Source organism: Lemur catta, chromosome 10 (assembly GCF_020740605.2).
Source record: "Lemur catta isolate mLemCat1 chromosome 10, mLemCat1.pri, whole genome shotgun sequence".
NCBI lineage: Eukaryota > Metazoa > Chordata > Mammalia > Primates > Lemuridae > Lemur > Lemur catta.
Genome location: NC_059137.1, coordinates 4,260,435 through 4,276,981, shown reverse-complemented (window position 1 = coordinate 4,276,981; position 16,547 = coordinate 4,260,435). Strand labels below are relative to the sequence as shown.

Sequence of the window (16,547 nt, the reverse complement as noted above, 5' to 3'; positions counted from 1 at the left end):
ATACTCTCTGTTTCAGGTGAAGCTTAACCACAACCCCCAAGCCCAGTACAGGCTGAACTTAGTGAATCACCTCTGAAGAAGAGTTTGGAAAAGGAAGAAGCATGGAGACACCAGCAAACACAACCTTACCGGTGATAAGCCTTGTTGACAATCCCTGACATAATGTGATAAGGAGGTAACCTAAACTCTGGTTTGAAAAAAACCCTTCCTAAAAAAAATCTGGTTTGAAAAAAACCCTTCCTAAAAACCCATGACCCCAGACGATTCATGGGAAAAAAAAAAACTCAGACAAACCCACATTGTGTATTATCTAAATAATTATCTGCCAGTCTGCAACAAAAGGAAGAAAACCACACCCAAGGAGAATTCAGTGTTGTTTCATATGAAAATAATGGTTTATTGGGAACTGGCCAGAAAACTATCCAACAGACCTATCTTGAGAAACTTGACTTTAACTATCCAAGAGAGGTAAATATCAACCTAAGGGGGGGGGAGATTACAAAACCAACTACAAACTTAACGAAGTTCATTTCATAAACTGAATGGATCTAACCCATGCATTCTCATCAGGGGTGATATCACCCTAAAGGGGATGAAAATTGGTTAGTGGGACATGAAAAATTCCTACTCTTTTCATGTATAAAGCCCAGACACATAGTAAAGAGATACATAATATATTGGTGCTATTAAAATTCATGGGAGGGGCAATTAGAAAAGCTGTCAAAAAAGTCTCCTTTCAAGGAAAAAAAGGGACAATAAAAGGTTAAGAAACCTAAGCAAAGTCACTGAATATCGGGGTAGGGAAATTTGACAGTGTGAGATTTTTCAATGAGTATCACCCTAAAATTCAGAGTACATAATCTCTGCTAATGGGAAATCAATAACATCTCAACAGAAACTATGCTTTACTGCTAAGGCTTTTGTGGCACAATATCAGTTTCTAAAATAAACTGTTTTTAGAAAATTCTCTAATTTCTTCTTATACCCATGATTAATTATATACATAAATGCCTAAGTATAATCAAATACATGTATTTGTCTTGTGAATTAATTTTTTAAATTTAATATTATTTTTATTTATGCTTCTGAAGTATACTTTCTTCTTGTTTCGAAAAACAATTTGGGTAGCTATCAACATTAAAATACAGAAAAGGACATTTAAAAATGAGATTTCAAAAATTTTTGAGAAATCAAAACTTATTTAAAAGAAGTTTAATTTCACTAAGTTCTACCCTAGGAGCTTCGTGCAAAGCAGAGTAAAAGACACTATGAGTTTACCAGTTCCCATCCAGACCAAAAAAAAAAAAAAGTGTGCAAGTTCAGCTGCAGAGTCCTGCCCTTTCCTGACTTCCCGACACTAACTCTAATTTAATTACATTTCATTAATGCCTAACTTGTACAAGGGCACTGCAGATGAAGGAATGCCAAATAACATAATGCATAAGTTCTTTGCTATGTTTTTGCAGAATATAAAATTATTTTATTCACAGAACAATTACTTACACCTAAATGGCCAATACCATAATACTAAGACGTTAACAATTTGAGGAAGCTGTTTTTTTTCCGGTGATCTGATTCAATGTGGAAAGTGAACTAAGAAGATTTAAGAATAGAAAGTGAAACTCCATGAAGATTTCTCAAACATCAATGTTTTTTTTTTTTTTCTGAGACAGAGTCTCACTCTGTCGCCCAGGCTAGAGTGCCATGGCATCAGTCTAGCTCACAGCAACCTCAAACTGAGCTCAAGCGATCTTCCTGCCCAGTCTTCCAAGTAGCTGGTACTACAGGCATAGGCCACCAAACCTAGCTAATTTTTCTCTGTTTTTAGTAGAGATGGGGTCTTGCTCTTGATCAGGCTGGTCTTGAACTCCTGAGCTCAAGCAATCGTCCAGCCTGGGCCTTCCAGAGTGCTAGGATTACAGACGGGAGCCATCACGCCTGGCCAACATCAATTGTTTTCAGCATGATTTTGGCAGGTAACATACTGCAGTCAATTTAAACTTCAAAAACTTAAGGGACTAAAGTGCAAATAAAATGTTGTATACTTTAAAAGAATTAACAAAACAGGGAAAAAAAAACCCTCTATTAAGAAAATTACAGAGTTTGTTTTTTATTTGACTCAGAGAGCTAGCCTACTTCCACAACCCAAAAAGCAAGAGTAATTTTCTCAAACTAGATGAGACTTACTGCCTCGAACAGCTAAGTGCCATGGAATCCAGGGTACGTCAACAACAGACACATATGCTTCCGTGATCCTTCTTTTTTTTTGAGACAGAATCTCACTTTGTTGCCTGGGCTAGAGTGCTGTGGCGTCAGCCTAACTCACAGTAACCTCAAACCCCTGGGCTCAAGCAATCCTCCTGCCTCAGCCTCCCGAGTAGCTGAGACTACAGGCAAGCACCATCATGCCTGGCTAATTTTTTCTATATATTTTTAGTTAGCTAGGATTACAGGTGTAAGCCACCACGCCTGGCCTCCATGATCCTTCTTCAAAAAGCTATGATGTGTGTGGTTATGTCCCCAAATTTAAAATCATCATTGGCCTGATAGCTAAGCCCAGGAAATCTCAATAGGGTCTACTTAAATTTTTCTTTTAGGGAGAAATTATTGCTTCTAAATGACTGAATCCTGTTAAGTTTTTGTACAACTGGGATCCTCCTGAGGTCTATTTTGTAAACTCCATCGGACTATAACTGCTTGGAATCATTACTGAACCACAAATGGGGGTGTCCAGACAATATCCAAGCTTCAGGACAGAAATAAGAGCACTTCTCTGAGCACCAACCAAAAAGAGAGCTGATTTGTCAAAAATAGAGGATGCTTTACCCCAGGTATAGCTGTAACCTTCACAGACTTATCTTCAGGATATCACTTCCCAATACTAGCTAGACAGAAACTTCAAATAGCAATCCCTTTCCTCTACGCTTTCCAGCAAAACATCTTAAAAAAGTAATTTAGATTTACTACCTCCCACTTCTTCAGCACCTTTGCACTTGGCTTCTACCCTTACAGTCCACTGAATGCTTTCGCAAAAATCCCTAATAATCTCTGTATTACCAAATCCAATAGGCTCTTCATTTGACTCCTCTAAGAGAAAATGCTGACAATGCTTCCCTTAGCTACAACTCACCATTTCCCTGACATTTCCTTTACCCAAGTCTCCTTCACAATCACCTCTTCCTTTGTTCCCTATCTAAATATCATAGTTTCCAAAGGCTTGTCTTGAGAATTCAAACCTCTTCATCAATACTCTCTTTCTGGGTGACGTAATTCAAACCACTGCTTCTACTACTACCTATATTGAAGCTTCCCAAAGACTAAGACTATACATAAAACTCTTAATGAAATGCACCATATTCCAACTACTCAAGAAATGGCAGCCTAGCCTAGAACTCCAGATAAATACATTTAATATCCAACTGCATACAGTATATCTCTACTCACATGTCTGACAGGAACCTCAAAGGAACCAGAACAGAACAAAGTCCTTCCCTTAAATCTATTACTCATCATCTATTCTCTTCTCTGATGGCACTGCTATCCATTCACTTTTCGAAACAATAACCTGGGAATTATCCCATGGACTCCTCCTCCTCCAGCCTCCATCTCTGAGTTAAACAGATTCTACCTCCTTAATTACACCTGTACTTCTTCTAAGTGCAACTGCCACTACCTTAGTTTAATACATTTTCATTATTTGCCCAGATTACTAAGAAGCCTAAATGATCTCTCTGCCTCTTGTTTGATCACCACCAATTCTTCCTCCAAAATGCTGCCAGAAGATAAAGCACAAACTGGACTTCACAAGCACAAATGATGACTCCTCCACAGTTTTGGGATAAAATTCAAATTGTTGAGTTCAATATACAAGCCCTCCATGATCTGGCTTCAGCATCATCTCTTGCTATTCCCCCACACTTACCTCCCTCCACCTGCTCTTCCTAAAATAATTCAAGATGTCTGGCATTCCCTGCCTCTAAGAAAGTTATTCCACCTACCTTGAACATCCACCTCTCTCCCTGGTTCTTAACTCTGAATACACATCAGACTCACCTCAGCCATTATTTAAAAAAATGTAGATGATTAGATCCTGTTGATAAAATTCAGTTGCACTTTTAAAGAACTCCACTAAGTGATTCTGATAGAAAGTTAGATTTGAGAACAACCAGTGTGCAACCCATCAGAGCGTCATCACGTCTGGGAGGCTTGTCTCTCTTCCAGTCTGCCTTTGATGATCTTCTCTATCTCCTTAGAACCTGTTACATGTTTCTATCATTGCACTTACCTTGGTGGTCTAAACTTCTGTTTAGAAAAATAATTACCTGGGCAAATGGCCTACAGAAAAGTGATCCTCTCAGTCGAGACTGCTGGGCTTATTTGTGAATGAGTGAGTCTTTGCATTCATATATACCCAGACTTTGGCCTCAAAAGAACATTTCTGAAATTAAAAAGAAACAAAAGTGGCTTTTATACTCTTTACCTCATCTGAGCCCTGTATCAATCCTATATATATAGACAGATATTGCCACCTGATGAGGAAGCTCAGAAAAGTTAAGGTTACACAACTTGTCTGTGGACACACAAGTAACAAATGAAGGGCAGAAGTGCAATTCTGACTCCCAGTTCCACACGACACTGTCCCCACTCAGGGCACTTAGTCAAAAGTTTCCCAAATTACCAAGCGCAGATAACACCAGTCCTAGGATCATCAGTAACAGTTCTATCAGTTATCAAATAGCAAACTCGTCCTCTTCGTAGGAGAATGCTTTTCCCCTACAGCAGTCGAGCCCGTTTCACTCGAGGCTGTGCGCATCTTGTGCCCGTCCACCGCTGCCGAAGGGTGGGCCGGGCGGACAAAGCCCACGCGGCCGGCTGGAAGCGCCCCAGTGCCTTCAGGCAGGGGAGGGAGGGCCCAGGCGGCCAATGGGAGAACCAGACTCTCCAGAGGGAGAGATGCTGGGGCCAGAGGTAGGAAGGGCGGGCGGTAGGAGCGGGCGTCAAGGGGACGGACACTTTCCACAGCTAGATCTCCCTCCCACTCATCCCCAAGGAAACTGCGCAGTGCCTACCGCAAAAACAGCTCACACGAGACCGCAGCGTAGACAGCGGGAAGCGAAGGGGGTCCCAGAGCCCGGGCCCCCAGCGTGCAGAAGGACAACAGTGCGGCCCGCCAGCCGACGGCGGGTGCTCCTGCCTCCTCAGCCCTCCCGGGAGAAGCGGCCCAGCGCGCCGCCCCTCCCCCACCCGCCCGGCCTCTCGCGCAGCGACGGTTACTCGACGCGATCCCGCGCGCACAAGCTGCGCGCGCGCCCACGCCCGCCTGGCCTGCAGTGTCGAGCCCGCCGCTCTCCTTACCCCGCTCAGCCTCGCGACAGCCGCTAGCCCACCTCCATGCCTCGGCCCAACAGCCAGCAGCGGGCGGAAGTGCGAGCCAGCCCCCCGGGCGCCCAACCCACAGCCGCGGTGAGGGCAGGCCCCGCCCCCCACGCGGCGTCCGCCGTCCGCAGGCCCCGCCCCGGCCGCTGCTTTCTTGTTTTGGTGCGCCGAGGGGCGGGGCGTGGGAAGAGGTGCCGCGGGGCGCTGCGGGCCAACCCAGGCGCTGGACGCTGGCGTCACTTCCGGGCCGCTGGGGCCCGTCCAATCAGGAGTGCCCGTCAAGTGGCCGGGGAAAAGTTTGCCGCTGAGCTGTGACTTCCTCCGGGCCGGGGGGCCCAGGATGCGGCTAGGCTGGGGAGAGGTCCGGGCCTACCTTCCCGCCGTTTCCGTTCCGTCTTTTTTCTTCTCTTTTCAACGGCTCAGGTGTTTCAGCGGGTGTGTTAAAGGAAATCTGATTTCCTTTAAAGACCACCTAAACTATACCGTAACTTACGTAAACACGGAATTTCAGGGGAATATATATATTACAGAAAAGGGATACGTTAAGTATTGTAAAGAATACAAGCGATACAGAATACTACGAGTAAAATCCACTGGAAAGCCTACCCACTTTTTTAACGCCTACTACTGACCCAGATAATGAAGCATCACCACTATCCTATATTCTAATAGCGGAGAAAGGAAAACGAAACAATTACTAGCAGTGATTCATGCTATAAAGAAAAGAAGAGGCTTACGTGGACCCGACTCAGGTTAGTCAGGGACAGTCTTACCGAGGAGAGCCTCAACTCGAGACTGAGAGGGAGCAAGCCAAGGAAGAACTGGGGGAGATACCTCTGGGGAAGGAACATTCCAGTAAGGGGGCGTGGCTTGTTGGCAGGGCGTGTTGTCCGTTACTGGAATTTAACAATCTGAGGATTCCTAGCGAAGGAAGAGAAGACCGTTATTTTCCTGTTTTGTTTTTCTCCATCCTGTCAAATATTTTGGCCACATTCAAAGAAAGTGTTTAAATAAGAGAGTTACAAAAATGTTTCAAACTACACTGTGTTATAAATTGTGTATGTATCCTTTTAAAAATACATTTATGTAATACTTTTTTAAAAGGACGTAAATGGCTATTGAAAATTTTGAAAAAATAGAGAAACAGGATGGTAAAAACCACCTGAATTGCTATGTCCCCAATAAACTGTAGTTAACATTGTGATGTATGTCCTTGAAGAATTTATGACATAGATTTAGCTGTATATTCCTTAAACTGATTTTATTACGGTATTAATATATATGAAAAAATATAAATGCCAGGCTACTGACCACAATGTATAAAACAGAACATTACCCTGAATTCTGGGCAGGGAGATTTAACTAATAAACATGATAACTCAGGCTAGGCACCCAGATAGTTTTATGGGCACACAAAATGTTTTGACTGCTTATAAAATCAGGAAAAAAAGTGAAAGTTTACGCTGAAGAAAATGTTTTACTATATAACATTAATATATTTGTCTTTATACCAACAATCATAAACTATCATTTTATTTTTTATGGAGAAAAGTGTCATGAAGGTGTAAGTGCCTAGGGTAAACAGAAGTCATATAATTTCATCTTGCCTCTGAAGTTCTCTATGAGCCTTACGTTATAATCTTCTCATATTTGTTTTTATTTGTAAACATATTAAGTTTTGCATACTTTTAAATTTTTGATATGGAATTATACTGAATGCGTTTTTGTGCAAATTGGTTTTTACACTCAACATTATGTCCTGAGACTCATTGATCCAAGGTGCATTCAGAGATTGTAGAGCTTAAGCTTACACAATTTGTAGGATGTTCTTAAACAGAAGCACTGCAATAAGATTTGTGAAGGCAAAATTAGAAATGAAAATTAATATTCATTTGGAATGAATAAATAAGTACAAATCACAGATCTATAAAACTGACAAAACTGGCATGGTATCTCATGCCTGTAATCCCAACACTTTGGGAGGCTGAGGCAGGAGGATTGCTTGAGGCAGGGAGTTCAAGACCAGCCTAGGCAAAAGGGAGACACAGTCTTTAAAAAATTTTTTAAATTAGCAGGGCATGGTAGCACACCTGTGTAGTCCCAGCTACTTCGGACGCTGAGGTGGGAGGATTGCTTGAGCCCAGGAGTTCTAGGCTGCAATGAGCTACAATAGCACCACTGCACTCCAGCCAGGGCAACAAGACCCTGTCTCTATTTAAAAAAAAACCCAAACTGACAAAACCTACAAAGAAACAGAAAAAAAATAGCATAACATTTGAACTGCCAACACAATTTGATAACAGTTAACATATTTTGGCTGCATACACTTTGATTTACCTGAATTAACAATAAGACATAAGATAATTTTCTTAGAAAGATAATTGTCTTTTCTCTGGCAAGATTGAAAATATTTTATTAAGAGTTTAGGGGCCGGGCGCGGTGGCTCACGCCTGTAATCCTAGCACTCTGGGAGGCCGAGGCGGGTGGATTGCTCGAGGTCAGGAGTTCAAGACCAGCCTCAGCAAGAGCGAGACCCCGTCTCTACTAAAAATAGAAAGAAATTATCTGGCCAACTAAAAAATATATATAGAAAAAAAAATTAGCCAGGCATGGTGGCGCATGCCTGTAGTCCCAGCTACTGGGGAGGCTGAGGCAGGAGGATCGCTTAAGCCCAGGAGTCTGAGGTTGCTGTGAGCTAGGCTGACGCCATGGCACTCATTCTAGCCCGGGCAACGCAGCGAGACTCTGTCTCAAAAAAAAAAGAGTTTAGGAAAGTTTCCTTCAAATCCCTGTAATCCCAGCACTTTGGGAGGCTGAGGCAGGAGGACGACTTGGGGCCAGGGTTCAAGATCAGCCTGGGCAACATAGTGAGATCCCTGTCTCTACTTAAATAATAATAATAATTTAAAAATTAGGCGTGGTGGTGTGTGCCTGTAGTCCCAGGTACTCTGGAGGCTGAGACAGGAGGATTGCTTGAGCCCACGAGTTCAAGGCTATAGTGAGCTATGACCTTGCCACTGCACTCCAGCCTTGGTGATAGAGCAAGAGTCTCAAAAAACAAAACAAAAAAGAAAGAAAAAGAAAAGTTTCCTACAAATTAATGGTCTAGTTTGATAATGCTGTATAAGCTTTCTTTCACACATAAGCTGTAAGATTCAGAGCAATTAAAGTTTCCTGGTGCGATAATTGAACCTGACTACTCTGAATTCGTGACACTCAGTTACCAGGTCATTACAGATGTTCTCATTTTCAGATACATCTTGTGATTTTATTTGTCAGTATTTTATGTAAAAAAAATGAAATTTCAGCAATTTTCCCAGTTTAGTCAAGTGACTCACTTCTCTATGTTATTTGGATTATCAGCAATCCAAGAGCTTATTGCTCATTATTTCTATTTGAAAGGATCACTTCTTGATGAATTAGTGAATTTTTGTTACAATAATTTTCATTGATTTTGTCATCGTTCATCTTCACTCTTACCTCATCTTCCATTAATTGTCATCATGTTTATATAATTTATATACAGCTGGGCACGATGGTGGGTGTCTGTAGTCCCAGCTACTTGGGAGGCTGAGGCAGGAGGATCACTTGAGCCCAGGCGTTCAATTCCAGCCTGGGCAATATAGCAAGATCTTATCTCAAATATATGTATATGTACACACACATAAATATATTAATAATTTATATACATTTATATATAATTATACACAAAATACATGGATTTTATGGTTTGATGAGTCTTAATAACTTTACACTTTAGCATAGCCATCTCCAATCAAGATATAAAATTTTTTTTTATCCCAGAAAGTGCCCTTGTGCCACTTTGCAATAATGCCCTTCTCCCCACTCACCTGATAGAACCACTGATCTAATTGCTATTACCATATCTAACACAATAGATTCACCTAGCCTGTTCTAGAATTCTATATCCATGGACTTATACATTGTATATTCTTTTGGGTCTGTCTGCTTTTGTTCAACATAATCTTTATGAGGTTCATAAGATGTTGCATTGTCAGAAGTTCATTTTTATTATTGGATTTCATCAAATGGATATACTACAATTTGTTTTTTTCACTCATATATTAACGGGCATTTCAGTTATTTCAAGTTTGTGGCTATTATGAATTTAGCTTTTATGAGTGTTACTGCACAAGTCTTTTAATGAAAATATGTTTTCATTTAGTTTGGATAAATATCCATGAATGGAATGGCTGGATTATGGGGAAATAATGTTTATAAGAAATTATAAACTCATTTTCAAAAGTGGTTTTACCATTGTATATTCCCGTAAAGCAATGTATGAGAGTTTCACTTGCTCCACAGCCTTGTCAACACTTCCTATTTGAATCTTTTTAATTTTAGTCATTCTTGTGAGTTAGAAGTACACCTCATTTGTATTTCCCTGATAACTAACAATGTAGAACAGCTTGTCACGTGGTTATTGGCAATTAGTATATTTCCTTTTGTGAATTGTGCACAAGTCCTTTGGTCATTTTTGATTGGGTTGTTTGTTTTATTATTAAGTTGCAAGAGTTTTGTATATATTCTGGACGTGAGGCTTTTATTGTATGTATTTGTCACAAATACTTTCTTCCAATCTGTGGCTTGCATTTTGATGTTCTTAACAGTATAGAACAGAAGTTTTTAAATTTGATGAAGTCCAATTTATCAATTGCTTCTTTAATGGTTAGTGCATTTTGTATCCTAAGAATTTATACAGATTTTTCCATGTGTAAGGGATAAAGTAGGAGTCTAAATTCACTTTTTCCAAGTGTATAACTAGTATATCCAGCTGTTCCACAACCATATTTTGAAAAGACTATCATGTTTGTCAGCTGTGCTAGTTATTGATTTATTGGCTGTCAGTGCTCAGAGGAAAACTTATACCCATAAAAATGCCTACATTTAAAAAAGGGGAAAGATCTCAAATCACCTTACACTTTAAGAAACTAGGAAAAGAAGAGTGAGGGGAATCTAAAGTTAGCAAAGGAAGGAAATAATGAAGATATATGTGGCAATAAATAAAATAAAAAATAGAAAAACAATAGAGAAAATTAACAAAATCAGAAGTTGGTTCTTTGAAAAGATTAGCAAAATAAGTGTTATGGACTACATGTTTGTGGCCCCCTTAAATTCATATGTTGAAACCCTAACCCCCAGGGGATGATATTAAGAGGTGGCTCCTTTGGGAGATAATTAGGTCATAAGAGTGGAGCCCTCAGAATGGGATTAGTGCCCTGAGAAGACACACAAGAGAGCTTGCTTCCTCTCTCTCTGCTGCTCTCTACCATGTGAGGATGCAATGAGAAATCAGATGGCTGTCCACAAACCAGAAAGAGTACCCTCACCAGTCACCAGATCTGCCAGCAGCTTAATCTTGGACTTCCCAGCCTCTAGAATTGTGAGAAATAAATGTTTGTTGCTTAAACCACCCAGTCTTTTGTATTCTGGTATAGAAGCCTGAGCTGTGACAATTGGCAATCATTTAGCTAAACTGACAAGAAAGAAAAAGATTCACATTACCAAAATTAGAAATGAAAGTGAAGACATTATTATTGACCTTATGGAAATGAAAATAATTGTAAAAGAGTACTAGGAACGTTGCATGCCAACGTATTGACCTAGATGAACAAATTCCTAGAAACACTCAAACTATCAAAAATGACTCAAGAAGAAATAGAAAATCTGGACAGACATATCCCAATGAAGAAATGCCCAAGATGTCTTTGCTGGTGAGTTCTACCAAACTTTTATAGAAAAATTAATACCAAAACTTCTCAAACTTTTCCAAAAATTATAGAGGAAGAAACCCTAACTCATTCTATTAGGCTAACATTACACTGATACCAAAGCCAGACAAAGACATCACAAAAAATAAAACCACAAACCAATATCCCTTATGAATATAGATGCAACAATCCTCAACAAAATACTAGCACACCAAACCTAATACTATATTAAAAAGATTATACACCATGAATAAGTGGTATTTAGCCTGGAAATGCAAGTGTGGTCCGACATACAAAAATCAATCAATACAATATACCGTATCAGTGAATGAAGGAAAAAAAACCACATGATCATCCCAATCGATGCAGGAAAAACATCTCCTTTCACAAAATCCAACATCCTTTCATAATTTAAAAAAACACTCAGAAAACTAGTAATAGAAGGGAACTTTGTCAACATAATGGGCATCTATGAAAAACCCATGTCTAACATCATACTCAATAGTGAAAGACCAAAAGCTTTCCTTCTAAAATGAGGAACAGGACAAGGATGCCCGCTTTCACTGCTGCTATTCAACATTGCTCTGGAAGTTCTAGCCAGAGCAATTAGGCAAGAAAAAAAAGTAAAAGGCACCCATGTTGGAAAAGTAAAATTATACACACAGATGACATGATCCTATATGTAGAAAATTCTAAAAAGAGTACAAAAAACTACTAGAAATAATAAATGAATTCAGCAAACTCACAGGGCACAAAATTAAGACTAAAAACTCAGGTTTTTTTTTCAAGAACGTGATCTCACTATACCACTTGTATTTCTATATACCAGTAATGAACAATCACAAAAGAAATTTTAAAAACAATTCAATTTACAAAAGCATTCAAACTAATAAAATGCCTAGGAATAAATTCAGCCGGGGAGGCAAAAAACTTCTACACTGAAAACCACAAAATAGCAGGGCTATTTATGGCAAAATCAGATAGAGGGCTTGAATATGCAAGAACAGCTGGCAAGGTCCTTTGAGACAGTCAAAAGGAATGGGCAAAAAAGCCACCCCAGACTGCCTTTTTATAAAGAAGTACCTTGAAAGGAACATTGCCCCAAATTGCAAAGGATTCTGAGTGGCAGAAAGCCTCCAGGAAAGCAAATAGTTTTTTAAGTACAGGACTCAGACGACAAAGGAGGGGACCCGGGCCTCCCTGCCTCAAATGTCCTCACAGGAGCCCTGGGCAAAATTGACAGTGGGGATTCAATTGGCACTAGCTGGGTGGACAGAAGCAGTACAAGGGCCCCTTCCTCAGGGTGCCACCTGATCCCCAGCACCAGCCATGCCTGGTGCTCTGCAAGCCAGGCAGAAAATGGCAAGGGAGGGGCCAGGTGGCAGTGAGGCAGCCTCAGACAAGAGGCGGCTGAGAAACTTGTTGCAGCAGGACCAGGAGGTGGACCTGGGAGAGCAGCAAGAGCTCACTGCTCGGGGTGGCCACCAAGCTCCTGCTGGATGAATCCCAGGGCCTGGTGAAGTGCATGGGAGACCGCCATTGTGCTTTGCAGTTCGGGCTTCAGCAAGCCTGCACATCATTACAGCACTGGCAAGAAGAAAGCTACCAAAAGTAAAGATATTAAGTATGCTGCCAAAATAGTGGCCCTAATACAAGCTGTGTCTGAGCCCAAACTGGTGGCCAACATGACAAAAAGCAATCAGGCCACTGGCAGAGCTGCTTAGGAGGCCACTGGAGGTGCTCTATTCCTCTGGGCCTTGACATTCCGGCTAGATTTAGATCCCCGTTAAAACTAAAGACTGGGGCTCTGACATTGGAATGGCACAGCTAAGTAGACACAGAATTCTCATATACTCGTCTCCTAACCAGAGCTTTGGTTCTGCCTCCTATGAGGCACCTGCATGAATACACATGCTATAGTGGAAGTGAATCCATCTCAACCTACCTGTGAATTAGCAGCAAGGTTTGATGTTACTATTCCAACAATATTGGACCATTTGAACTGGCAAGGTAAAGAAGCTAGATAGATGGGTTCTGTGTGAATTAAACAAGTGTCAAAAGAGAAATCATCTTAAAGCGTGCCTTTCTTTGCTGTCACAACATAAAGGTGAACCATTTCTACACTGTATTGTTATGTGTGATGAAAAATGGACTCTTTTTGACAATTGCCAGCAGTTTGACACGATAGTTGGATAAACATGAAGCACTGAAACATAGTCCTAAACTGAATATTCATCAAAAAAAAGCTAATGGTGTGTGTTTGGTGGTCCAGCGCAGGTATTATCCACTACAGCTTCATGGAATCTGGTCAGTTGATTACAGCAGATGTCTACTGCAACCAATTGGATGACATGATGAGGATACTTGCGATTTAGCAGCCGAAATTGGCTAATAGAGACAGGCCTATCCTCTTACAAGACAAAACTTGACCACATGTCGCACAAATAATGCTGCTCAAACTACAGAGCCTGGACTTGGAAACTCTGTCACCCATTGTATTCACCAGACCTTGCACTAACTGACTACCACTTCTTTCAAGCTTTGGACCACCTTTTGCAAGGAAAAATATTTAATTCTCAACAAGCCGTGGAAAACACCTTTCACGATTTCATGGCCACTCACTCTCCAGGCTTCTTCGTTGCTGGCATAAACAAGCTACTGTTACAATGGCTGAACTGTGTTGATAGTTTAGGTGCATACTTTAATTGTACTGCTTCTTGTTTGAGATGTAATAAACTACATTTTTAATTCAAAAGCAGACATTTCATATTTAATGACCTAATAATTTGCTGGCAAATGAGGAGGTTGGCAGACTCCTGTCTCAAAGTACCAACGTCCTCGGGAGCCTTTGTTTATAAGGGCACTAGTCCCATTCATGAGGACTCTGCCCTTATCACCTAATCACCCACCAAGTCTCCCCCTCCTAATACCATTATATTGGGAGTTAGGATTTCAACATATGAATTTTGTGGGGACACAGTTTATAGCAGTGCCTTTGCAAGTGATAGCCCCTCAAGTTTCAGTGGTAGTAGCTTTATGGTAAAGTCATCTCTCGGCACTCATCAATCCGTTCATTTTTTCAATAAATTTTTTTTTTTTTTTTTTGAGACAGGGTCTCACTCTGTCACCTGGGCTAGAGTGCAGTGGTGTCATCACAGTTCACTGCAACCTCCAACTCCTGGGCTCAAGCAATCCTCCTGACTCAACCTCCTAAATAGCTGGGACTTGGGCACGTGCCACCACACCCAGCTAATTTTTCTATTTTGTGTAGAGATGGGGTCTCACTCTTGCTTAGCTGGTCAAGAAATATTTTTTGATCATCTGCTATTTGCCGCTTAGGGGATAGCAATGAAAATATCATTGTCTACAATTCTGATGTGCCATCATTGTTGTAAATGAAGAGTCTTTAATACGTTTCTGTTTCATTTGTCTATCTTTGCACCATTGCTAAACTGTTGTAATCACTGTAGATTTATAATGACTCTTAGTGTTTTGCACATAGATATTTTCACCTTTTTTTTTTTTTTGAGGCAGAGTCCCACTCTGTCCCCCTGGCTAGAGTACCATGGCATCAGCCTAGCTAACAGCAACCTCAAACTCCTGGGCTCAAGCGATCCTTCTGCCTCAGCCTCTCAAGTAGCTGGGACTACAGGCATGCACCACCATGCCCGGCTAATTTTTTCTATATAGTTTTAGTTGTCCAGCTAATTTCTATTTTTCAATAGAAACGGAGTCTCGCTCTTGCTCAGGCTGGTTTCAAACTCCTGAGCTCAAATGATCCGCCCACCTTGGCCTCCCAGAGTGCTAGGATTACAGGCGTGAGCCACCTCTCCCGCCCTCACCTTGTTTTTATTCAAGATCATATTGGCTACTTTTGGCCGTTTGCTTTCCCATATAAATCCTAGAATTAATTTATTGGTTTTCCTAACAAATCCTATTGATACCTTAATTTTATTATATAGAGTCTATAGATCAATTTGTGAAGAATTAACATCTTTGTACTTATCTTCGTATCTATGAATATAGTATATTCTCCCATTTATTTGTCTTTTAAAACTTCTGTCAATAATGTATATTTTCTGTTTAGAAATATTTTATCATTGGGGTATTATACCTTTTTTATAGCAAGTATTATTTAAAGAAATTACATAAGGCAGCGGCATTTTTTTAAAAAATCAAGTACTAATACTTACCCATGTTTTTGTGTCCTTGAAATGTTATTTCAGTTATAAAAACCATAAAACAAAAAACAAAAAACAAAAAAATCCCCAGAAAATTGACTGAATTTAATACTTAAAAAAAGTCCCAAATTTTAAGGTAAATAATATTTTAAGTAGAAAATACACAAATTTTAAAATACTTCGGTATGTTGTTTTTATGGTTTATGTACATATATTACCTGGACTCTTTTATAGGAAACCCACCTAGAAGTTTGTCACTTTCATTAAGCGCTATAAAATAAAGGCAGGAGCAAAATGCCCTCAATAAAAATATTGTATACAACAATTACAAATATTAGAGATGTTTTTTGGTGATTGACAATTATCTGCTACAAAATAGAAAACAAAATACATTTGCTGGGTCTTTCAGATTGCAGCTGCCCTCTGGCATCCAAAATACGATTTCTCATAAATATAAGCTGCGGTAAAATCTGCTTAATAATTAGTTTACATCCATCCTTTTTTTCCCTTTTATTCCTTTTCTCTTCTGGCTCCATCTCACAGTGGCACTATGTTATTAAAAGCATTAAGTAGCGGGCATTTATGCCTCAAATGAAGACATCATTTGAGTACTTTAACATGCTGTATAGCTCTCATATTAAAATGATGCTTTGTGGTCACAATGACCTCAAACAGTAATTATATTCAAATGCTCTGACATATCATGGTTTTTTAAGTTAGGCAAGTGTGAAATGCTGAAAGATAGGAACAGCGATTCCCCTGGGTAAGCTTACAGTACAGCAAAACTCGGGTGATGGCTTTCCTTTTCCGTTAACATAGCCAGCACACAGGATGCATGCTGAATCAAAGACCTTTGGGAATACAAATCCAAAGAAGGTAATACCTTTGCCAAGTTACAAAAGTTTGCCAAATCAATACAGGGGTGGGTTCAACGGATTGTCTCAGTGAGGCCAAAGGTTGCCGGTGGCATGCATTTCAGAAAATAAACAGGAAACTGTTCGGAAAGTACCGGATTGTGTAGCCTCCAAGAAAACAGGTCCCAAGTCAGCTCTCATATCTTTAGCTCCTAACAATACCTGGCTCACTGCAGGTGGCCAGTAGTGTCTGCTGAACTAAAGGTAATGCCGTGGGCTGAGTGGTTGTCTTGGTGTGGTTAAAACACTCATTTTCTACCTACTCTACATGCTGCAGTCTTGGGCATCTTTGTTGGGGAATGAAGTCAGTGAAGATGAATAGCTGAAATGCACTGTGACTGACA

The 16,547-nt window shown here is 40.3% G+C and overlaps 1 protein-coding gene across 3 annotated transcripts in view; it reads right to left on the bottom strand.

Annotated features, from left to right (window-relative positions):
• SETX (senataxin) overlaps nt 1–5,444 on the bottom strand; it is a 69,280-nt gene extending 63,836 nt beyond the window's left edge. For all 3 annotated transcript variants that reach the window (XM_045563693.1, XM_045563694.1, XM_045563695.1), the window contains exons 1-2: nt 5,356–5,444; nt 4,323–4,438 (exon numbers count right to left, since the gene is read on the bottom strand). The gene's annotated coding sequence lies outside the window, so the exon portion shown is untranslated. The remainder of the gene's footprint in view (nt 1–4,322; nt 4,439–5,355) is intronic.
• Between the last annotated feature and the right edge of the window lie 11,103 nt (nt 5,445–16,547).